The sequence below is a fragment of the Oryctolagus cuniculus genome, chromosome 4 (genome assembly GCF_964237555.1).
Source record: "Oryctolagus cuniculus chromosome 4, mOryCun1.1, whole genome shotgun sequence".
Classification (NCBI taxonomy): domain Eukaryota; kingdom Metazoa; phylum Chordata; class Mammalia; order Lagomorpha; family Leporidae; genus Oryctolagus; species Oryctolagus cuniculus.
The window spans coordinates 45,489,294-45,513,791 of NC_091435.1; the positions used below are offsets into that span (position 1 = coordinate 45,489,294).

Genomic DNA, 24,498 nt, shown 5'->3' on the forward strand with positions numbered 1-24,498 from the left:
ATTTACTTCTGATTTACTAATCAAATTGACTGCTCCTCTAGTTGTTAATTATACTTCAACACACAAATTACATTTCCCTTCTGCATATAGGTATCTCCCTTACAATATTCAAATGAAATGCTATTATTACATGTATACTCAATGTAGCTTAGAATAATGAGGAACTCATTCTACAAGATTTTAAAGACATGAGCTGTTCTTTTGACATATTTGAGGACCAATACATTTAACTAGAGATCAGTATGAAAATGACAACCATTCATCACTTTAGGAAATTCTATTTTTGCTCCCAATATATAGCTAATATTATAAAGACCAATAACTGTATTTGCTCATTGGTTGCTATTCCCTCTCTTCTGAACAAGGTTATCTCTTTAGAAATTCATCTCTTACCTGAAACATGGTGTTTACTGTCTTTCTAGAATTGTTCTTATCATAAAACACTGTGTAACTTGTCCTAAAAATAAAACTCTCATAATTCTGCATTTTCCTCCAGCTATCAGACTATTTCTTTGCTCCCCTTATAAAAGTTTCCCTTTCTCTCTAAACCATTCCTATTAAGCGCTGGCCTCTACTATCCAATTAGGTGGCTTTTGTCATAAGTAAAAGTGAGCCTGCAGGACAAAATCCAATTGTCAATTTTCAGTTGTCACTTTATTTAACTGGTGAGTACCATTTTTTCCAAACAGATCACTCTCCTCTTCTTGTTGCACTTTGTCTTTAGTTGACACTCCAGTATCCAAGCTCTTGGTTTTCTTTCTATCTCACTTGGTCACCACTTCTCAGTCTGTTTGGATGTTCCTTTTCATTTTATCAACTTCTATGTATTAATTATCCGCAGGCTAGGTCTGGAGAATTTTCTCTTTCTGAGCTCATTCTCTAACTCATGGTTGTTGTAGACTAAATTTTATCCCCCACCCCCACCAAATACATATATTGAGGTCCCAATCCACATTATGAGGGTATTTGCAGATGAAGAGACTCTGGAGAGGTAATTAGTGTTATATGGGTCATAAAGATAGGATTCTAACATGATAGGGCTAGTGTCCTCACAAAATAAAGAGGCAATATCAAGCATCCTCTGTCCACATGTGCATAGAAGAGGAGGCCATGTGAGACCACAGCAGGAAGGCAGCTATATTAGAAATCAGGAAAAGAGACCTCACCAGAAATCAACCACGCAGGCACCTTGAACCTGGACTTCCAGCTTTCATATGTTTGAGGAAATAAATTTCTGTTGGTTGAGTGTCCAATTTTTGGTATTTTGCAGCCCAAGAAGATGAATACAGCAGCAGACCAATATATTGGTTCTGGAATTTTAGCTGCTATATTTGGTTTGCTAGAAGACATAGACAAGCACAGCATAGTGGAATCCACCTACTTCTGCAGTTTCTTTTTTTTTTAACTTTTATTTAGTAAATATAAATTTCAAAAGTACAGTTTATGGATTACAATGGCTTCCCCCCCCCAAAACTTCTCTCCCACCCGCACCCCTCCCATCTCCTGCTCCCTCTCCCATCCCATTCACATCAAGATTCATTTTCAATTATCTTTATATACAGAAGACCAATTTAGTATATATTAAGTAAAGATTTCATCAGTTTGCACCCACACAGAAACACCAAGTGTAAAATACTGTTTGAGTACTAATTATAGCATTACTTCACATTGGACAACACATTAAGGACAGATCCCACATGAGGAGTAAGTACACAGTGACTCCTGTTGTTGACTTAACAATTTGACACTCTTGTTTATGGTGTCAGTAATCTCCCCAGGCTCTAGTCATGAGTTTCCAAGGCTATGGAAGCCTCTTGAGTTCGCTGACTCTGATCTTATTTAGACAAGGCCATAGTCAAAGTGGAGGTTCTCTCCTCCCTTCAGAGAAAGGTACGTCATTCTTTGATAGCCCTGATCTTTCCACTGGGATCTCACTTTTAGAGATCTTTCATTTAAGGTTTTTTGGGTGTTTTTTTGTTAGTTTGTTTGTTTTTGTTTTTGCCAGAGTGTCTTGTCTTTCCATGCCTAAAATAGCCAGATCTGAATGCCTTAAGGGTTGATTCTGAGGCCAGAGTGCTATTTAGGACATTTGCCATTCTATGAGTCTGCTGTGTACCCCACTTTCCATGTTGGATCGTTCTCTCCCTTTTTGATTCTATCAGTTAGTATTAGCAGACACTAGTCTTGTTTGTGTGATCCCTTTGACTCTTAGACCTATCAGTGTGATCAATTGTGAACTGAAATTGATCACTTGGACTAGTGAGATGGCATTGGTACATGCAATGTTGGTGGGATTGTATTGGAATCCCCTGGCACATTTCTAACTCTACCATTTGGGGCAAGTCAGATTGAGCATGTGCCAAACTGTACATCTCCTCCCTCTCTTATTCCCACTCTTATATTTAACAGAGATCACTTTTCAGTTAAATTTCAACACCTAAGAATAAATGTGTGTTAATTACAGAGTTCAACCAATAGTATTAAGTTGAAAAAAATACTAAAAGGGATAAAGTATTAAATTGTATATCAACAGTCAGGACAAGGGCTGATCAAGTCACTGTTTCTCATACTGTCCCTTTCACTTCGATAGGTCACTGCAGTTTCTGATTTAGGAAGTCTGAATGTGGGCCCAAGAGCTTACCTTTCCAGCAAGTTTTCCAGGGGTTATGATGTGGTTTGTTCCAGCTCTACACTTAGATGCATTGGTATAGGGCATTTCATATAGGCCATGGCTTTGAATATCAACAATGACTTTACTTTTCTGCATCAACTGACCAGGCCATGGTCTGCTTAGAAGTGTGAATAAACTCTCTTTCTGGGTTTGTTTTTAATGGTGTTTCCAGAATGGAATAGCATCATATTGGTAGACTATGAACAAAGCAATTTTCCCTCCCCAGTAAGGGTGGACGTAATTCAATCCACAAAGAGCACAAACAAAACAAGAAGATAAAATAAGATTATGGATACTCTCTGCCTGACTTTCTGAGCTGCTATCCCAGTCTTTTCCTGCTCTGATTTCTTGATCTGAGATATTGGTCTTTTTTCACACTTGGATCAGGATGAACATCCTTGGCACTCCAGATTCTCAGGCCTCAGACTCAGATTGGAATTTTCACCTGGCTTTCCTGGATTTTGGCTTGCAAAGGGATGACTAAGGAATTTACAGTCTCCATAATTGTGTAAGCCAATTCCTTGTAGTAAATCTCCTTCTAGAAAGAGGTCAATTGATTGATAGACATAGATATTGATCTAGGTATGGACAGTTTTATCTGTATATAAAATTTTACATATAATATACAATTTTCCAGTATTTTTGCTTTATACTCTACTATCTACACATTAAAGAAAGATTGGAAAAAGTCAGCATACTGTTAGAACACTACTTTATGCATTTTATTTTTCTTAAGAGAAGTTAGCAAAGAACTCTGAAGGTTTCCTGCTATTTCAGAAATGCAATACAATTTATAAATTACTATCTTTACAAGTGAAGTGTTTTCTCTGTCTAGCTTTTAGCTTATTTTAACTTAGATGTATATCATTATACTGCTGTTATCAAAGAGAAAACACTTTCGATAACTGCTCTAATTTAGACAGTCTCCATAAAAGGGTTGCAAATATTTTACGAGATTATTTCAGAAGTAAAAGATAAATGATTATTAGTTGGTGCAATGATGTATCAATTTTTTTTTTCAAAAAGAACCAAGTCAATTTCACTGTTCTTTTGTATTTTTTGTTTCAACTTTGTTCATCTCTTCTTTAATTTTAATTACTAATATATAATCTATTGATTCTTATTATCTAATGAACCATAATGCATACACCAACTATGCCTCCCAGTTATATATCTAATGACCAGAGTGCTCTCTCAATTCCACAGTTACATAACCAAATGCCTAGTTGACTACTCCATATTATCTCAGACTTAATGTGTACTAAATTGAGCTTCTGATATTCCTAAAAATCTGCTCCTCTAGTGATAACATAGCTTAACTAAAAGACAATCCCACCCTTCTGATGATCAGACCAAAAACCTTGAAGACATACTTACTTCCATTTTTTAAATCTTATACTATATATTTAATCTATTTACAAATTTTTTTTAGCAATCTCTTCAACCAATATCTATAACTGGATGATTTCTCACAACTGTTGCTATTATTGCTTGTGTACAAAGAACTGACAACTTTCATCTTCATTATTAGAATTGTTTTCAAATTGGTTTTCTTCCTTTATTTCTTTTTTTAAGATTTTATTTATTTATTTGAGAGATAGAGTTACAGAGAGAGGGAAGAGACAGAGAGAAAGGTCTTCCATCTGCTGGTTCACCCCACAAATGGTTGCAATGGCTGGAGATGGGCTGATCCGAAGCCTGGAGCCAGGAGCCAGGAGCTTCTTCTTGGTCTTCCATGCCGTTGCAAGGGCCCAAGCACTTGGGCCATCTTCCACTGCTTTCCCAGGCCATAGCAGAGAGCCGGATCAGAAGAGGAGCAGCTGGGCCTCGAATAGGTGCCCATATCGGATTCTGGCACTGCAGACAGAGGCTTAGCCCATCACGTCACAGCACTGGCCCTCCTTTACTTCTTATTACTCTCTTTCTCATACCAAGGTTTTTTTTTTTAAACAAAACTCAGATGGATAGTTTAAAACCATAAAGAAAATTATGCCATTTATTTGCTTCAAACTCTCTCATTATTTCCTTTCTCACTCAGAGTTAAAGTCCTCCAATGGCCCCAGAAGCCACACAGTCTCATGCTAATGACCATAGTGCTGACATTTTTTTCCTACAACTTGAGTCCTTTAACTCAGTTTTAACCACACTGAAACACTGTTTTTCGAATATGCCAGTTTTATGTGTTTTCCCTGTACTTGCTTTTTCCTGTGCCAAGTAGTTATCATCATCTAACACATGATCAATTTGCTTTTATTTTTATCTCTCACATTAGAACGAAAGTATTATGAGAATGATTTTTATATCCATTTTGTTCATCACTATATTTCCAGAGTTCAGAATACTGATCATACATAATAAGTCCACAATAGATATTTGTTAGATTAGAAAAATAAGTGTAATATACAAGATATAAAAAAATCAAAGATGGAATTGAAATGTTCTTTTCTCCTTTGGAAAGCATTATAGCAAAATGATGAAGAACATGAGTTTTAGAGTCAGGTTGTCTGGGTTGCATCCTGGCTGTGTTGCTCATTTGACCTTGGGTAAGTTACTTAATGCCTCAGATCTCTCTACAGACTCATCTATAAAATGCAGATAACAGCATGCCTGTGTCACAAGGCCACGATCACTATTAAATAAATTAATATGCATATAAAGCACTTAAACGAGTTCCTGGAACAGAAAATTCTATGTAAGATTTTAGTATACTTCAGAGGCAGGTTTGCTGAATAAAACTTATTTCACGGATGCGTTGACTTTTCCCAGGTAGAAAATGGAGTGGCTATTAAGACAAGCATAGCACATCTTTATTCTGCCAGTTATCTTGACATGTCAGAAAGCAGCAATATTTCTCTGTTCATACTATAGAGTCCATGTGCTCCATGAGCAGAATGAAAGCCTGCATAACTGACATAGGATTTGTTTTTTTCATAGGATTTAGACTGTTCTATGATGCAAAGTTACTTCTCTTCTTGAGAGAAACATTAAATGCAATAGGGAACTGGCGGACTTTGAAATCAGTGTGGTAGATGGTGCTGTAATAAAATCTCAGTGTCAAGCCCTCCTCTATGAAGAAATTACTGCCCGTGTCAAGATCAGTGCTTTACTAGCTATATATATTATGCAATATAATATATATTATATTTAACATATAATATTGTATATAAAATATAATATTATATATATTAGAAACTCTTAAATATACTCCAGATCAATTCATTTTCCAATGTTGCCATAACAACATGCTATACACTGGATGGCTTAAACAACAGAAATTTAATTTCTTGGATTTTGGAAGCCAGAAGTCCAAGATCAAGATATCAGCAGGTTTGGTCTCAAGAGAGTCCACTCCTTTTGGCTTATAGATGATTGTCTTCTTGCTCTGAACTCACATGTCACATCTTCAATATATTTATACTCCTGGAATCTCTTCTGGAAGAGTTTACTGCATTTTTGCCATGGATAATATGTCACCATTAGTACTAGCATTTTAATGTAAAATAAATATCACTAGGTTTTCATGAACTTTCATTTCACTTCCCATGTTATTGGATATGCTCCAGGAGCAGTAAAATGTGAGTTTCATTTAGGAAAAATATTTTAGTAATTTTATTGTGAAAGTTGTATGAATTCCAAAGTCTTTACATTAGGTTACATAGGTTGATAACTTTTTATTCTTCTCTACTTCAAGAAAAATTAACTGATGCATCCTTTTTTTCTAATTCAGTACATGAAAGCTTTGAAATTTACGTGTGACTCATGGACAAATTTGGAAGGAAAAGACTGTATTTACTCTGGGAAATTCCAAGAGCATTTCCTTACCATGCAAAAATTATGAGCCAATTTAGATTATACGGGCATTCTAACAACTCTTCATCGGTGCTGACAACTTCAGCAGTTGTGATTTAAGAACTTGGGTCATTTCCTTTCATGCCTTTTCCAAGACTTATAATGAGTGGAGAACAAATGAGGAAAATAAATTTTTAGTGAATCTACTTTACTTTTGATCAGATATCAAGTCTTGATAACTTGAGACATCCTAGACTGATGGTGTTCGTTGAGGTTCTGAGAAAGAAAAATGCAATTAGAAGTGCGGGCATTTGTTGCAGTGGTTATGAGAGCACTAGGAGGATTGGCATGTTGGCACAGTGGGTTAAGTCACAGCCCGCAATATCAGCATCCTATATGGGTACTTGTTAGAGTCCCTGCTGCTCCACTACTAATCCAGTCCCCTAGTTAATGTGTCTTGAAAAGCTTCAGAGATGGCCAACTGCTTGAGTCCCTTCTATTCACATGGGAGACCCAGGTGAAGCTCTAGACTCCTGGCTTTGGTCTGATCCAACTACAGTTGGTGCGGCTATTTGGGGAGAGAATCAGCAGATGGAAGATCTCTCTCTCTTTCTTTCTCTCTCTCTAACTCTACTTTTCAAATAAAAAAAATAATTTCTTTTTTTAAAAAGACAACACCTGAAATGCCTGCATCCCATATCAGAGTGCCTTGGTTTCAGCCCTGAATCCACTTCTGATTTGAACTTCCTGTTAACGTGCACCCTGGGAGGCAGTAGGTGAAAGCCTATATACTTGAATCCCTGACACTCAGGTGAGATTGAGTTCTAGGCTCCTGGCTTGGCCCAGCATCAGCTGTTATGGGCATTTGGAGAACCAACTCATGGAAAATCTGAAAATCTGTGTTTCTCTCTCTCTCTCTCTTTCTCTCTCTCTCTCTCTCTCTTTGCCTTTCAAATAAAGAAAAAAGCAAAAACTTAGACCTGAGTTAGAAAGAAAGACTGAGGGTATTTCTTAAATTCAGATTTCATTCATTTGAAAAGCAAAGTGACACAGAGGTAGAGACACAGAAACACAGAGATAGAAACAGATATAGCAAGGCATCTTCTACGTGCTGGTTCAATCTCCAAATACTTACAATAACCAGGACTAAGCTTGGCTGAAACCAGCAGCCAATAATTCCAACCAAGTCTCCCATGTGGGTGGCTGGAATCCATGTATGTGGGCCATCATCAGCTGCCTCCCAAGCATATGTGCAGGAGGCTGGATCAGAAGAGGAGATGGGACTTGATCCCAAGCACTCCCATATGGAATGCAGCTGGCCAAAGTGGTGGTTTAACCTCTTGTGCCACAATGCCCACTCCAAGACTAAGAATTTTTTCATTGAAAGTTCCTCATCCTGAAAATGCTGCCCTTTGTTTCATGGTCATATTTTTCCCTTAAGTGTTATAAAAAATATAGTCTTATAAACAACAAATCTGACTTCATAGCTTTCCATGCTCAGTGCCAACATATGAGATAATTCAAAAAATTTGTGAAAAATGGTATGAAGAGATAAGTTTATTTTGGTGTAATTTTTTTTGAAATCTGCGCATACAAGGAGTATTCATAAAGTTCATGAAAAATATGTGTCATAAAAAACTAGGAATGAATTTCAGAAGTGTTTTGCACCAAAATAACTTTTCATTCCATTTTCCACAAAGTCTTGGAAATATCTATGCAGTCTGTTATGAAATGTTGGCCTGGAAGTGTGGGAAATGCAAGTATTGGCAGGACGGAAAAGCTGCCAACTTCCTGGCCAATGGAGTGAAATGTGAGCTCCTTTTCTACTTTAAAGAGATGAGATTTCAGCCAAGAGTATTAGGCCTGCACCAACTTTCTACAAGTGGGTATAATGTATAAAATTAATTTTAATGCATATTCAGTTGTATATATAGGGATGTTGCATCTGTAAAAATATAGTATTAATCCAAAAACACAGTATTCAGTCTTGGCAGGCTCAAATCTACCTTGACGTGAGCTGGGAAATTGCAGGTTTGACGATATTTGAGAAGAAACAGATTGATATGTGCACTAAGCAGTCATGCGTGTCTGGGTGTATCATTATGCTACCTTGGATCCATTCTTATAAATTACTTCCCCAGGCAAGAATAGAGGAGAAAAAGAAGTGAAGGGTAAAAAAATAAAGCAACAAATAACAGAATAGACAGCGGAGATTGTTATTACATGAAGGTGATGGTGAGTAGAGTGAAGACTTGTGGCAACAGCAGCATAGACAAAGGGCTCTCAGGAGATTGACTGGAAACACAGCCCTGTAATCTGGAAGACAAAAGGATCATCTTCACCTCAGGAATCTCCAAAAACATCAGAATTTCTCCCCATCAGCAATGTTGGTTTTGTGGTTTCAGTTATATGTGGTTAACCAAGGATCACAAATATTAAGTGGAAAAGTCTAGAAGTAAAGGACTCATAAATTTAAATGAGCACCATTCTCAGTATCAAGGTGAAATCCCACACCATTCTTCACCATCCCAATTGGATATCTGTCTCAGTTATCAGTGCTTTGTTCAAATAGCACTTATTTTATTGCTTATTAATGGCCCCCAAATTTAAAAGTAGTAATGTTGGCAACTTTATTATAATATATTGCAATTATATTATGTTTAAGTAACATACATATATATCATATTAAAATACAATTTATATAATATGTTAAAATGTTAATATTATAAATTATTATTGATCTATTATCATATGCTTAATTTATAAAATAAACTTTATCATAAGTGTATATGAATAGGCAAACACACTAAATGTAAGGATCAGTACTATCTACTATTTCAAGCATTGACTGGGTATCTGGGAATATACGTGCTATGGTTAAGGGGCAATGACTGTAATATCAATTTAATGCTTTCAATAGTCTAAAACTGAGGGTATTAAAAGAAAAATGATCAAAACTTCATCTTTTTGGCCGGCGCCACGGCTCATTTAGCTAATCCTCTGCCTGCAACGCCGGCACCCCAGGTTCTAGTCCCAGTTGGGGTGCCGGATTCTGTCCTGATTGCTCCTCTTTCAGTCCAGCTCTCTGCTGTGGCCCAGGAAGGCAGTGGAGGATGGCCCAAGTGCTTGGGTCCTGCACCCGCATGGGAGACCAGGAGGAAGCACCTGGCTCCTGGCTTTGGCTCAGTGCAGCACGCCAGCCATAGCGGCCATTTTGGGGGGTGAACCAACGGAAAAGCAAGACCTTTCTCTCTGTCTCTCTCTCTCTAACTCTGCCTGTCAAAAACAAACAAACAAACAAAGAAACAAAAAACAAAAAACTTCATCTTTTTGTGTTTCAGTAAGTGGAAAAAATTGTGTAACTCTTTCAACTCTTCTGTGCCATGACAATTTGCTAGTCAACACAACTGGGAAGTGTGTTGAAGGGTCCTTGAAGCTAGGCAAGCAGGCACTTATTCTATTTAATAAAAATGCAAAAGTTTTGGATTTTTTAAATAGTATTCTACTTTGTCAGAATTTTGGGGGGTGGTGAGGGGTTAATCCACGTGGCCTTTTATGAATCCATGCAATGTCTATACTGCAGATCAGGTTCCCTGGGGAAGTACCTCTGAGATGGAGATTAGCTGCACAAAATTTATCTAGAAAGCACTTGCAATGAACACCTATGGAAAGAAAAACGATGGGAAGGCAGAGGGAGAAATGGATTCTGGAGCAGTCCCAACAGACTCAGGCAAAGCACAACAGGCTCTAAGGCTGAGATAACCTTCAGAGCTGTCACATTAGCTGAGAATTTTTGTCCTTTGCTCAATCAGTTATTAAGCACATGCTGGCCTGGGAAGGAGGTCATAACCTGAGCTGGGAGCTTGGCACTGAATTCATATGGGTGGCAGGATCCCAGTGACTTGGGCTGTCCCCACTGCTTCCCAGTATCCCCATTAGCAGCAAGTTGGAGCCCTGCCACCCATGGGAAAGCTGGATTCAGTGCCAGACACCAAGTTTAGTCCTCAAAGTGTTACAGGCATTTGATTGGCAAATCAAGGGATGTGAGAACTAATTTCTCTCTCTCTCAAGCTCTCGCTCTCACTCTCCTCACTCTCTCTCTCCCTCTGCTTTCCAAATAAATCAATAATTTAAAAATTAAACCACGTATCTGATCCAGAATAGGAAATGTTATTAGGAAGTAATTTCATGAGCACACAGACTTATTATACAAGTTCTCTATGGGAATTTCAATCTCATTCAAATAGATAAACTAAGATATTTAATGTTGCTTTAGCTTGAAATGGTGCTAGAAGAGAAAGCCATTTAATTTAAAATTGACTTCAAATAACAAAGCACTGAATTCAAAGTGGCTCAAACATTAAGAAAATACACTGACTTAACAGGACTAGAAACTTAAACATTGAGTGGGATTCAGGACTTGCTTAATCTGATAGTTCAATTTCATTTCCCTGTGCTTCCTTTGGTTCTGTTCTTCTGTGTAAGGTAGTTGTTTTATAATATCTGCAAGAGTTTGGGTTCCAAACGAATTCATAAAACCATCCCTATGGAAATTATATCTTACTGTAACTTATGGTTTGAGTTTTATGCTTAGCATAACAGGAGACATTAGAGGGTATTATTTATTTTAAACTTTTTATAAAATATTTTTATTTACTTATTTGAGAGGTAGGGATTAGAGAAAGGTCTTCCATCTGCTGGTTCACTCCCCAAATGGCTGCAATGGCTAGAGCTGGGCTGATCTGAATCCAGGAGCCAGGAGCTTCCTCAGGGTTGCCCATACAGGTTCATGGGCCAAAGCACTTGAGCCATGAACTAATGGCTTTTCCAGACTATTAGCAAAGAGCTGGATTGAAACTGGAGCACCCTGGACACGAACTGGCACCCATATGGCATGCTGGCAATGCAGGTGGAGACTTAGCTTACTATGCTACAGTGTGGGCCCGAGAGGTATTTTATTTTAAACTAACATTGGTTTAACTAAACATAGTAGCCTTATATCTAGAGTAAATACAGTTATTGGTGCACAGATATGGACAGTAATTTTCAAATGTCTTGAAATGTGAGAAAGATTCTGTGAAATTCATCACTCCATATTATCAAGAATTTCTTAAACCCCCAACAACCATACTTATAAAACACTCTCCTGTAAATTGCAATTATAGTTGCATTTTCCATTTGCATTTGTGTAATCACTTAACTATGGTAGCAATATCATATGAAAAAATTCATACTTTTGAAAAGAGACAGAAACTCATCTATTTGTGAATCAAAGGAAGAGACTTATCAAATATAAACAACAAAATGTTATATATAAATTATCCAGAAATGAAATAAAATGGGAATAATTCATTAACAAGATCTAGATGTATATAAGGTACATTTATTTTAAGAAATTGTTCCAGTAAGTGTAATCCTATGAAATTTCCATTTCGGTTCTTGCATAGTCACTTAAATAATAACAATAAAGCCAAGCAGAAAAAGTCCAAAATTATTTTAGAGATAAGAAAAAATAAATTCTTGTTGTGTTTCTGGATTACTTCCATGGATTTGTTAACAATACAAATAATGTAAACATACAAAAATGCAAATAAGATTAAATGGAAGTAGTTAAATCATAAGCTTCATTATGAAACAATCTGTAGTTATAAAACTTATGATGAGAAATAATTCTACAAATCTTCCATTTGAAGAAAAAAATGATACTACAAAAGCAATTAAGTGAAATAGCAAAAATTATCAAATAACAGTATAGAAAGAAAACAAAAGACAGCTTGCTATGGTTTTGGAAATAGGTTCATTAGAAGATAAATGTAGAGAGAGACTCACTTCTTGTCACAGACTGTATGAATACAAGATCAGGTCTTGCACATAAGAATTTTTCACAGTGCCAGTGAGGATGTGATAGCCTAGGGAAGTCATGTGTAGAATGGATGTCTGGGGAGATCTGCTCTTGCTGTCTAGTAATACGAAAAGGGCAGGAGCCCTCTTCTTGAGACCCCTATGAAGTATGGCTTCTGACATGGGAATAGATGATAGACCAGAGCCCAGGCAATGACACCCCATTATGTAGGGGCAACTGAGTTAAAAGGAAAGTCCAAGGGTCGTCCAGGGCAAGGAGCAGTTCTACAACTTGGAGGATGCAACCCTTCAGAATGGAGTTGGCCAGCAGGGGGTAACCTGCTCCTGGGGTCATGTTCCCATTGGAGACATCTGTATGCTGGGCACCAAAGCCCAGATCTCCATGCCACTGCAGCCCAAAGCTGCTGCTTCCTCCAGGATGTGTTCATCCACAGGTTTCCTGGTGATCTTCTCAGCCCACTGCCAGATGTCACACAAGGAATGTTGGGGACATAGGGGGACATTTAATGGACTTTGAAACATTTGTGTTTGCTTTTTCCCTCAATTGAGATTGGCCTTAAGTTTCCTCTTTTTTTCCCCTTAAATTGTCAAGGTTTCTCTTAACTCTCAGCACTCTCAATCAATTACAGTGAGGTTTTGTTTCTCACAGGAAATAAGCTGGCTTTGATAACAGGCAGTGATTGTTTTCCATTTTTTCTTGAAAATTATTACCTTGTATATTATTAGTGTCCAACACCTCAAGTGCTTGGCTGAGTTATTCAATTGCTTTGGAAATATTCCCTTTTATGGAAAATTTCCTCTAAATTGAATATTTGGAAAGGAAAAATCCATTTCCTTTTCTCAATTCAATTCAGAAAAGATTAGATAATTTTAATGGAACTTTTTCATTTTTCTTGTTTTTTTAATATTTATTTTGAAAGACACAAAGAGAGAGAGACATCTTCTATCCACTGGTTCACTGCCTAAATGATTGCAATAGCCACAAGTGGGCCACCCAAAGACAGGCATCTGGAACTCAGTCTGGGTCACCTATGTGGGTTGCAGAAACTCAAGCACTTGAGCCACCACCCATAATGTGCATTAGCAAGAAGTTGGATTGGAAACAAACTCAGGACTTGAAGTCAGGGAATCCAATTTAGGATCTTGGCATCCCAGGCAGCAACTTAGTCACTATGCCACAAGCATGTCCCTCTTCTCAATTTTTGATTATTCTATTCTTAGTGAAGTTTTCTCACTTAGAAATATGGGAGATAATATGGACTCACAGTGGATCCATTATGCTATCTTTCACCTGAATTAAAAATTATATATATTTTTTGACAGGCAGAGTGGACAGTGAGAGAGAGAGAGACAAAGAGAAAGGTCTTCCTTTTTCCATTGAACCCCCCAATGGCCGCTGCAGTCGGCGCGCTGTGGCTGGTGCGCTGCACCAATCCGAAGCCAGGAGCCAGGTGCCTCCTCCTGGTCCCCCATGAGGGTGCAGGGCCCAAACACCCGGGCCATCCTCCATTACACTCCCGGGCCACAGCAGAGAGCTGGACTGGAAGAGGAGCAACCGGGACAGAATCCGGCACCTCAACTGGGACTAGAACCCAGGGTGCTGGTGCCACAGGCTGAGGATTAGCCTAGTGAGCTGCAGCACCGGCCTAAAAATTATATTTTCAAATAATTTCCAAGCAGTTTTTGTTTCTAGCTTCTGTTGTAATAAATTAACCAAATTTTAGTGGCTTAAAACAATTCAAATTTCTTATCTCATAATTCTGGAATAAGAGTTTCATAGTTTCAATGGACTAAAATCCACATAGCAATGCTGCAATGCTTCTGGAGACTCAAGGTAGACTCCATTTCTTGTTTTTTGTTTTCTTATTTTTGTGAGTTTTTTTTGTTACTGTTTTGTTTTGCTTATGTTTGTTTTTGCTTTTTGAAGCTGGTCACCTTCCTGGCTTGTGGTCTCATCACTAATTCCAGCTTCTGTGGCCACGTTTCCTTCTCTGACCCTCTTATCTTTCTGACCCTCTTACCTTCCAGAATCTCTGTGAGACCCATCCAAACACCCTAGGATAATCTTCCTGTCTCAAAATCCCTAACTAATTGCATCTGCAAAATCTCTTTTTGCTGTGTAAGCCACCACAGTCACAGGTTCTGCATACTAGGATTTGGTTGTGGACATCCATGGGAGAGTTAGTGTTCTGCCTCCCATAGTAAATGTTTAACTTGACCAGATCATTCAGTCCCTTCAGTCTGTGAAGTAATGTCTAGATTCTGATGCATTGTTCTATGGAATTCCACATCACCACCATTCATGGGGATCTTCTCCAATAGAATGTGTCTACGCAGAGACGTATCTTTTAGAACTTGTTCTGGTCCACTTTTAATTTCACTCATTCTTACTTTCCTCCTTCTGCTTCTTGCAAAAGCAGTTACACCTTACCCTGAAGATCAGATTTTCCAGATCAGATTTTATTTAGTGTCGCCTAAAGCTGTTATTCATTCTTCTGTTGTATTTTGAAGACTGTTTTGGTTGCAGCTTTCTTGAAATTGGAAGTGTTCTGGTGCATCCTTTAAGTAAATGAATGTGTCCTGTTCCATTTGCCAGCATAGCTTGTAAAAAGTTAGATTTCCATTCTTTCAGTCCTTTTTCTAAAAGCTTACCTTTAAGTCCAGATAAAGGACTTTCCAATTTTTTATTTAATCTCTCCAAGTTTCTTTTGTTTATTTATGTGCTTTAATTTTTATTTATGATAATATAATCTCAATTTGACTTTCCTTGATTCAAGGCTTCCAAATAATGATAAGCATCTAAGCATTTTTCTAGGTCAGGATAGAAACTTCACTGGTCAGTTCTGTATTTCTTTTTTTTTAAGATTTATTTATTTATTTGAAAGTCAGAGTTATGCAGAGAGGAATGGCAGACAGAGGGAGAGAGAGGTCTTCCATCCACTGTTCACTCCCCTATTGGCCTCAACGGTCGAAGCGGTGCCGATCTGAAGCCAGGAGCCAGACCTTCTTCCGGGTCTCCTGCATGGGTGCAGGGACCCAAGGACTTGGGCCATCTTCCACTGCTTTCCCAGGCCGTAACAGAGAGCTGAATGGGAAGTGGAACAGCTGGGACTTGAACTGGTGCCCATTTGGGATGCTGGCACTGCAGGTGGCAGCTTTACCTGCCATACCACAGCGCCAGCCCCAGTTCTGCATTTCTAATTGCAGGGTTAGAAAAGTGGAGTTAGTGAATTAAAATTCTGCATCCTGCTAACTAAGAACACCACCATCTGCCACAACAATCCTCAGAGATGTGCCTTATCTCAGATGTTTTATCAGCACTGCCCCACCTGGCTCAATGTCTCCAGGACCAGAGTAATAGAATAACACAGCCATTGGTAAATGTTCTATCCTACAGGGTTCTCAGCAGAACACCACCAGGTTGCCAAGACCCTGCTGATTACCACAGAGCCCTGTGAGCATTACTCCATGAACCATACCAGTGCTTGGCAACTCAGGAAGACCTCATGGAGTTGGAATGCGAGAATAAGTGCATAAGGAAGAAAATCTCCTGTTCTTACTCACTTGGTAACACACACAGACAGGAATAACATATCATGACCGTGGATTGCCCAGAAGCTCATGGCATAGATCTCTGGCTAATCCAGATCTGCTTGCTTTCCTAAGGACTCAGGAAATCAATGCAGTTCATCTTTGGAGTCATTTCTTGGGAAGCTCCACGATGGGCAATTGCAGGCCACCAACACTTACCAAAATTTCATCTTCTCTTGAATAAATTTTCACTATGTGACCTCAGGTTTCATCCTATGCACAAAACTCACAGAAAATTTGGAACTCTCATTGCCCCTCCTAATTTGTTTATGGTCTATCTTACTAGTACTTTAGGAGGGACCATAAAATGCTTCAATGCAGGGTGTGCTGCAGCAGGCTTGTGTCAGCTGGTGAGCTAGTGTGCATGTCTCTTTCAGATTCCACCAAGGACTCTGATGACTACAAATCATTTATGGTGGGAACATTTACACCACAGGAATTGCCAAATATTTCCATTCAAGCCTTGCTTTTTCTAAGCAGGCAGTGGTAATTATTTACAAGCACAGCCTTGCCTGAGAAGGTTTAAATCTTAGCTATGTCTTTTATCTGTTCCCAAGCTTAGGCTACCCTTCCTCATCCTTTGCTTTCTTCACCATTGTCATCAAGATGGCTACCCCAAGCCCCAAGGCTCAGAGGCTTTTGTCTCTCAGATTCCTTTCATAGCTCCTATTGAGAGAAATCTAGAGTGACTCCCACAACCTAAGGGAAACTCAGGGAGGGATCTAAACACTTCATATACATTTCTATGCAGCTGGTGTTTGCCCACATTGTTTCCACTACTGCCACTATGACACTTTCTCCTCTCAGAGTTCAAAATGGAATAAAAGCCTCCTTGATTTTATGCTTTATTTTTATTGGGTTCTATTTCATTTATTTATTCTCATTCCCATATTTAATTTAAGTGATAGAGAAATATTATTCTCTCATCCCCCATATACCTATATCCTTTTTTCCCTTGACTTTTCTATTTATTTCTATAAGTTTTTCTTTCTAAGCCAAGGCTTCCTATGATTTTAGTTATTCTACGTATAACTGGCAATAAGGAACAAATAAATGGTGTTTAAAAACTGCGTCTTTTTTTTATTTATCTGAAAGGAAAGAGAGAAAAAGACAGATGACAAAAAGAAAAGAGATCTTCCATTTGCTGGTTCACTCTCCCAATGCCTGAAACAGCCAGGACTGGGCCAAGCTGAAGCCAGGAGCCAGGAAATGAATCCAATTCTCTCACATGAATGACAGCCAATGACTTGAGTCATCACTACCATCTCCAAGGGTGCATATTTGCAGGAATGCTGATATCAGGAGGAGAGCTGGGACTTCAGCTATGACATGGGAGGTGGGCTTCTTGATCACTGCACCAAACACCCAAAATAGACATTTTAAGATTGGATGATTTGGCCGGCGCCGCGGCTCAATAGGCTAATCCTCCACCTAGCGGCACCGGCACACCGGGTTCTAGTCCCGGTCAGGGTGCTGGATTCTTTCCTGGTTGCCCCTCTTTCAGGCCAGCTCTCTGCTGTGGCCTGGGAAGGCAGTGGAGGATGGCCCAAGTCCTTGGGCCCTGCACCCCATGGGAGACCAGGAGAAGCACCTGGCTCCTGCCTTCGGATCAGCGCGGTGCGCCGGCCGCAGCGCACCAGCTGTGGCGGCCATTGGAGGGTGAACCAATGGCAAAAGGAAGGCCTTTCTCTCTGTCTCTCTCTCTCTCTCTCTCACTGTCCACTCTGCCTGTCAAAAAAAAAAAAAAAAAAGATTTGATGATTGTTTCTCGCTCTTGTCTCTTCTGTTGAGGAATAGTGTTTTTTTTTTTTTTATTTTTTTTCTTCATACTATTTGTTGAAATCTTTTACTTAGTGAAGGGTTAACTATCTGACCATTAAGTAAACTGAAAATAGATCTTTGTAAAAATTAAGAGTGGGAATGTGAGAGGGAGGAAGTGAATGAATTGAAGTGTGCATGGGAGGAAGGGTATGGGGGAAGTGTCACTATGTTCCTAAATCTGTATGTATGAAGTATGTGCAACTGTATAATTTAATTAAAATTCAACAATAAATAAAAATTGCATATCCTCAAAAAAGAATTTTTTTTTAATTTGGATGAGTACATATCATGGATCTAAGAGATTGAGCTAGGGATCATGGACTCTCCATGATTTCTTTTTTAGGCAGCAACTGTCTTCTTCTTCCTGAGGTACAAAAATTTCATGTTTTAATGTTAATCATAAAAGGACTGAAGAAAACCATCATTATTAGGGGAATTAACAATTATATGTTTAACATTTTGAAAAACATTTTCCATTGAGGAAAAAAATAACAAACAAAATACTACATTTCAACAAAATGTCAGCAATTAAAATGAATTTTATATATTTTGACTTTTAAGGACTAAAGATATCATTTATTTATATATTCCTAAGCTTTCAAATTTACAAGTGTGAAATGAGTATTAATGTCCTAGAAATGTCAAAACATTAAATAATGACAATTTAGACAAAATAAACTATACATTTATTGAGGTAATCTCATGTTTCTGAAATGTGACATGGAAAATACTTTATCCAGTAGCATAATTAGTAGCAAACACATAATCAGTAAATTTACTTTATTATAAAGAATGTGACAGGGCCGGCACAGTGGCGCAGTGGGTTAATGCCCTGGCCTGAAGCGCCGGCATCCAATATTGGTGCCAGTTCAAGACCCAGCTGCTCTACTTCTGATCCAGCTCTCTGCTATGGCCTGGGAAAGCAGTGGAAGATGGCCCAAGTCCTTGGGTCCCTGCACCTGCATGGGAGACCCGGAAGAAGGTCTTGGCTCCTGGCTTCAGATCTGCACAGCTCCGGCTGTTGCAGCCAGTTGGAGAGTTAACCATTGGATGGAATCTCTCTCTCTCTCTCTCTCTCTCTCTCATTTTCTCTCTTTCTCCCCCTGCCTCTCCTCTCTCTGTGTGACTCTGACTTTCCAATAAATAAATAAATCTTTAAAAAAAGAATGTATTCTGTGACTGTATTTTTTAGCATTGTAATTAATGTAATGAGGCTAAGTAGACTTGCCCAAATGATTGAAATCTATCCCTTAACTAGTAATTAAAAAGTATACATGAAAGAAAAACCAATAGTATATTAGACATGATGTATTTATTGGTCATATTCTGATTACTACACTTGAGATAGTCAGAGTTACCCTCAACACTATTCCATCCAAGTCTATCAGTGAGGGATGTTCTCATTCCAATTCAACTTTTATAATATCTTCAATGATTTTTCCAGGTTGTCATTCTTCGTATGTCATCATGCCTTGGTAATTGGTGTGACATTAGGGATGGGCAAGATGGCGGAATAGGAAGGGAGCACACTGATAGTCTGGGGAGAGATAGTTTAATAAAAGTGGAGATACTGCAGGTTCAAGGAAGAGTAGGGGAGGAAACAACACAAGAAACTCTTCCGGAACGCGTGACTCACAGCGGACCTGCGTGGAGAGCGTGGGAGCCCACAGTTCGGGACATCAGCGGCAGACTCAACACACCAGCGCTGGAACGCGAGGTGAGCCGAACCTCAATAGCCCGAGACACCGGCAGGCAAGCGGAGAGAGGAGACTAGAGGGAACGACCCCCGGGGGGGGGAAGTTCACAAGGCTAACTGGAAGAGAGAGAGAGAGAGAAAAAAGGGTGACTAGTACGGACACGGGTTTCTCTCTCTCCGCTCACCTCTCAAGGGCGAGCAAGACAAAGAGCAGGCGCTATCTTGGACATACGTCATAAGCAGAGCGACCTCAGGTCTGCACCGGCCCTGAGCCTAGCAGAAAAACCTGACTCTGGGCGGGGCGAATTAACAGGAGATTAGGAGCTAGTAAATTTGTGGTGCTACTGAACTGAGACTGTGAAAAAAGAGACGGTGGGGGAGAGAACTCACGGAATTCATGTGAGCACTCTCCAGAGACGCTACAATTCCGTAACTTTGGCAACCCAGTGGGAGGCTGAAGGAGAATTTGAGCCCACTCTGAGGGCCGAACAGATTCCCTGTGGGGATCTTGGGAAAGAGCTTCCGATCTCTGGCTCCTGTGGGTATATCATTTGCCTGCTAACTACCTCCAACTTCGTTCAGCTGTGCGGAATTACTTCCCTTTTGAATCAAAAAAAAAAAAGAGAGAGAGAGAGAGATTTACCACGCCTAACCTGGGAGTGTCACCTTTGGCACACCAAACAGAGCTCTCAGGCCACACCCATCTCAAGCCCTAAGGCTCCATCAAAAACAGATAGTCCACTTAATCTAGAGTCATAGTATAACAAGAAAAAGCACCACAGTGAAGAAACCAAATATCTCCAATATGCCAAATAACAAACGCAAAAACCGAGGTAATAAAAACAAGGAAGTCACCATGACGCCCTCAAATGAAAAAGACACCCCAATTCAAGATTATGAAGATGATGACATAGAAGAAATGCAAGAAGCAGATCTCAAAAAATTGATAAGAACATTAAGAAGTTCTCAAAAACAAATTCTGGAACTACACAAATCCTTAATGGACAAGATAGAAAATCTCTCTCGTGAAAATGAAATATTAAGGAGGAATCAAAATGAAACGAAACAACTAGTACAACAGGAAACTGTGATAGTGACTGAAGTGAAGAATTCAATAGATCAAATGAAAAACACAATAGAGAACCTTACAAACAGAATGGGTGAAGCAGAAGAGAGAATATCGGACTTAGAAGACAGAGAACAGGAAAGGATACAGTCAGACCAAAGAAAAGAAGAGGAAATTAGAAATCTGAAACATATTGTCGGGAATCTTCAGGATACTATTAAAAAACCCAACATTCGGGTTCTAGGAGTTCCTGAAGGCATGGAGAGGGAAAAAGGATTAGAAGGCCTTTTTAGTGAGATATTAGCAGAAAATTTCCCAGGTTTGGAGAAGGACAGAGAAATCCTAGTACAGGAAGCCCACAGAACCCCTAATAAACACGACCAAAAGAGATCCTCACCACGACACGTTGTAATTAAACTCTCCACAGTGAAACATAAAGAAAAGATCCTAAAATGTGCAAGAGAGAAACGTCAGATTACTCTCAGAGGATCTCCAATCAGACTCACAGCTGACTTCTCATCAGAAACTCTAAAAGCTAGGAGGGAATGGCGAGATATAGCCCAGGTACTAAGAGAGAACAACTGCCAGCCCAGAATATTATATCCTGCAAAGCTATCATTTGTGAATGAAGGTGAAATAAAGACTTTTCATTGCAAACAGAAATTGAAAGAATTTGTTGCCACTCGTCCAGCCCTGCAAAAGATGCTTAAAGATGTGTTACACACAGAAACACAGAAACACGGTCATCAATATGAAAGAAGGTAAAGGAAGGAAACCAAGGAAGGAAAGCTCACAGCAAAAGATCACAGGGAATTCAAAGCATATATTAGAACTTATCTTTGGCAAATGGCAGGGCAAAGTTACCACTTATCATTAGTCACATTGAACGTGAATGGCCTGAACTGTCCAGTTAAAAGACACAGATTGGCTGATTGGGTTAAAAAACAAAACCCATCTATTTGCTGCTTACAAGAAACACATCTTTCCAACAAAGATCCATACAGACTGAAAGTGAAAGGCTGGAAAAAGATATACCATGCCAACAGAAATGAAAAAAGAGCGGGCGTAGCCATCTTAATATCGGACAACATAAACTTTACCACAAAAACTGTTAAGAGAGACAAAGAGGGACACTATATCATGATTAAGGGATCAATTCAACAGGAAGATATAACAATTATCAATGTATATGCACCTAACTACAGGGCACCAGTTTATCTAAAAGATTTATTAACGGACTTAAAGGGAGACTTAGACCCCAATACAGTAGTACTGGGGGACTTCAATACTCCACTCTCAGAAATAGACAGATCATCCGGTCAGAAGATCAACAAGGATACAGTAGATTTAAACGACACTATAGCCCAAATGGATCTAACAGATATATACAGAACTCTCAATCCTACAGCTAAAGATTTTACATTCTTCTCAGCAGTACATGGAAGCTTCTCTAGGATTGACCACATACTAGGCCATAAAGCGAGTCTCAGCAAATTCAAAAGAATTAGAATCATACCATGCAGCTTCTCAGACCATAAAGGAATGAAGTTGGAAATTACCAACTCAGGAATCCCTAGAGCATACACAAACACATGGAGATTGAACAACATGCTCCTGAATCAACAATGGGTCATAGAAGAAATCAAAAGAGAAATCAAAAACTTTCTAGAAGTAAATGAGGATAACAGCACAACATACCAAAACTTATGGGACACAGCAAAAGCAGTGTTAAGAGGAAAGTTTATATCAATAGGTGCCTACATCAAGAAATTGGAAAGACACCAAATAGATGAGCTTTCCATTCACCTCAAGGATCTAGAAAACCTACAGCAAATCAGACCCAAATCTAGTAGGAGAAGAGAAATAATTAAAATCAGAGAAGAAATCAACAGGATTGAATCAAGAAAAACATTACAAAAAATCAGCCAAACGAAGAGCTGGTTTTTTGAAAAAATAAACAAAATTGACACCCCATTGGCCCAACTAACTAAAAAAAGAAGAGAAAAGACCCAAATCAATAAAATCAGAGATGAAAAAGGAAATGTAACAACAGACACCACAGAAATAAAAAGAATCATCAGAAATTACTACAAGGACTTGTATGCCAGCAAACAGGGAAACCTATCAGAAATGGATAGATTCCTGGACACATGCAACCTGCCTAAATTGAACCAGGAAGACATCGAAAACCTAAACAGACCCATAACTGAGACAGAAATTGAAACAGTAATAAAGGCCCTCCCAACAAAGAAAAGCCCAGGACCAGATGGATTCACTGCTGAATTCTACCAGACGTTTAAAGAAGAACTAACTCCAATTCTTCTCAAACTATTCAGAACAATCGAAGAAGAGGGAGTCCTCCCAAATTCTTTCTATGAAGCCAGCATCACCTTAATTCCTAAGCCGGAAAAAGATGCAGCACTGAAAGAGAATTACAGACCAATATCCCTGATGAACATAGATGCAAAAATCCTCAATAAAATTCTCGCCAATAGAATGCAACAACACATCAGAAAGATCATCCACCCAGACCAAGTGGGATTCATCCCTGGTATGCAGGGATGGTTTAATGTGCGCAAGACAATCAATGTGATACACCACATTAACAGACTGCAGAAGAAAAACCATATGATTATCTCAATAGATGCCGAGAAAGCATTTGATAAAATACAACACCCGTTCATGATGAAAACTCTAAGCAAACTGGGTTTGGAAGGAACATTCCTCAATACAATCAAAGCAATCTATGAAAAACCCACAGCCAACATCCTATTGAATGGGGAAAAGTTGGAAGCATTTCCACTGAGATCTGGAACCAGACAGGGATGCCCACTCTCACCACTGCTATTCAATATAGTTCTGGAGGTTCTAGCCAGAGCTATTAGGCAAGAAAAGGAAATTAAAGGGATACAAATTGGGAAGGAAGAGCTCAAACTATCCCTCTTTGCAGATGACATGATTCTTTATTTAGAGGACCCAAAGAACTCTACTAAGAGACTATTGGAACTCATAGAAGAGTTTGGCAAAGTAGCAGGGTATAAAATCAATGCACAAAAATCAACAGCCTTTGTATACACAGACAATGCCATGGCTGAGGAAGAACTTCTAAGATCAATCCCATTCACAATAGCTACAAAAACAATCAAATACCTTGGAATAAACTTAACCAAAGACATTAAAGATCTCTATGATGAAAATTACAAAACCTTAAAGAAAGAAATAGAAGAGGATACCAAGAAATGGAAAAATCTTCCATGCTCATGGATTGGAAGAATCAACATCATCAAAATGTCCATTCTCCCAAAAGCAATTTACAGATTCAATGCAATACCAATCAAGATACCGAAGACCTTCTTCTCAGATCTGGAAAAAATGGTGCTGAAATTTATATGGAGGCACAAGAGACCTCGAATAGCTAAAGCAATCTTGTACAATAAAAACAAAGCCGGAGGCATCACAATACCAGATTTCAGGACATACTACAGGGCAGTTGTAATTAAAACAGCATGGTACTGGTACAGAAACAGATGGATAGACCAATGGAACAGAATTGAAACACCAGAAATCAACCCAAACATCTACAGCCAACTTATATTTGATCAAGGATCTAAAACTAATTCCTGGAGCAAGGACAGTCTATTCAATAAATGGTGCTGGGAAAACTGGATTTCCACATGCAGAATCATGAAGCAAGACCCCTACCTTACACCTTACACAAAAATCCACTCCACATGGATTAAAGACCTAAATCTACGACCTGACACCATCAAGTTACTAGAGAACATTGGAGAAACCCTTCAAGATATTGGCACAGGCAAAGAATTTCTGGAAAAGACCCGGGAGGCACAGGCAGTCAAAGCCAAAATCAACTATTGGGATTGCATCAAATTGAGAAGTTTCTGTACTGCAAAAGAAACAGTGAGGAGAGTGAAAAGACAACCGACAGAATGGGAAAAAATATTTGCAAACTATGCAACAGACAAAGGGTTAATAACCAGAATC

General features: G+C 38.9%; 1 long non-coding RNA gene across 1 annotated transcript in view; it reads right to left on the minus strand.

Moving 5' to 3' along the window:
* Window positions 1-4,228: 4,228 nt before the first annotated feature.
* The window catches only part of LOC103350577 (uncharacterized), a 196,173-nt gene continuing 175,903 nt past the window's right edge, over window positions 4,229-24,498 (minus strand). The window contains exons 4-5 of the long non-coding RNA XR_011387802.1: window positions 8,684-8,776; window positions 4,229-6,736 (exon numbers count right to left, since the gene is read on the minus strand). This is a non-coding gene — a long non-coding RNA (uncharacterized lncRNA). The remainder of the gene's footprint in view (window positions 6,737-8,683; window positions 8,777-24,498) is intronic.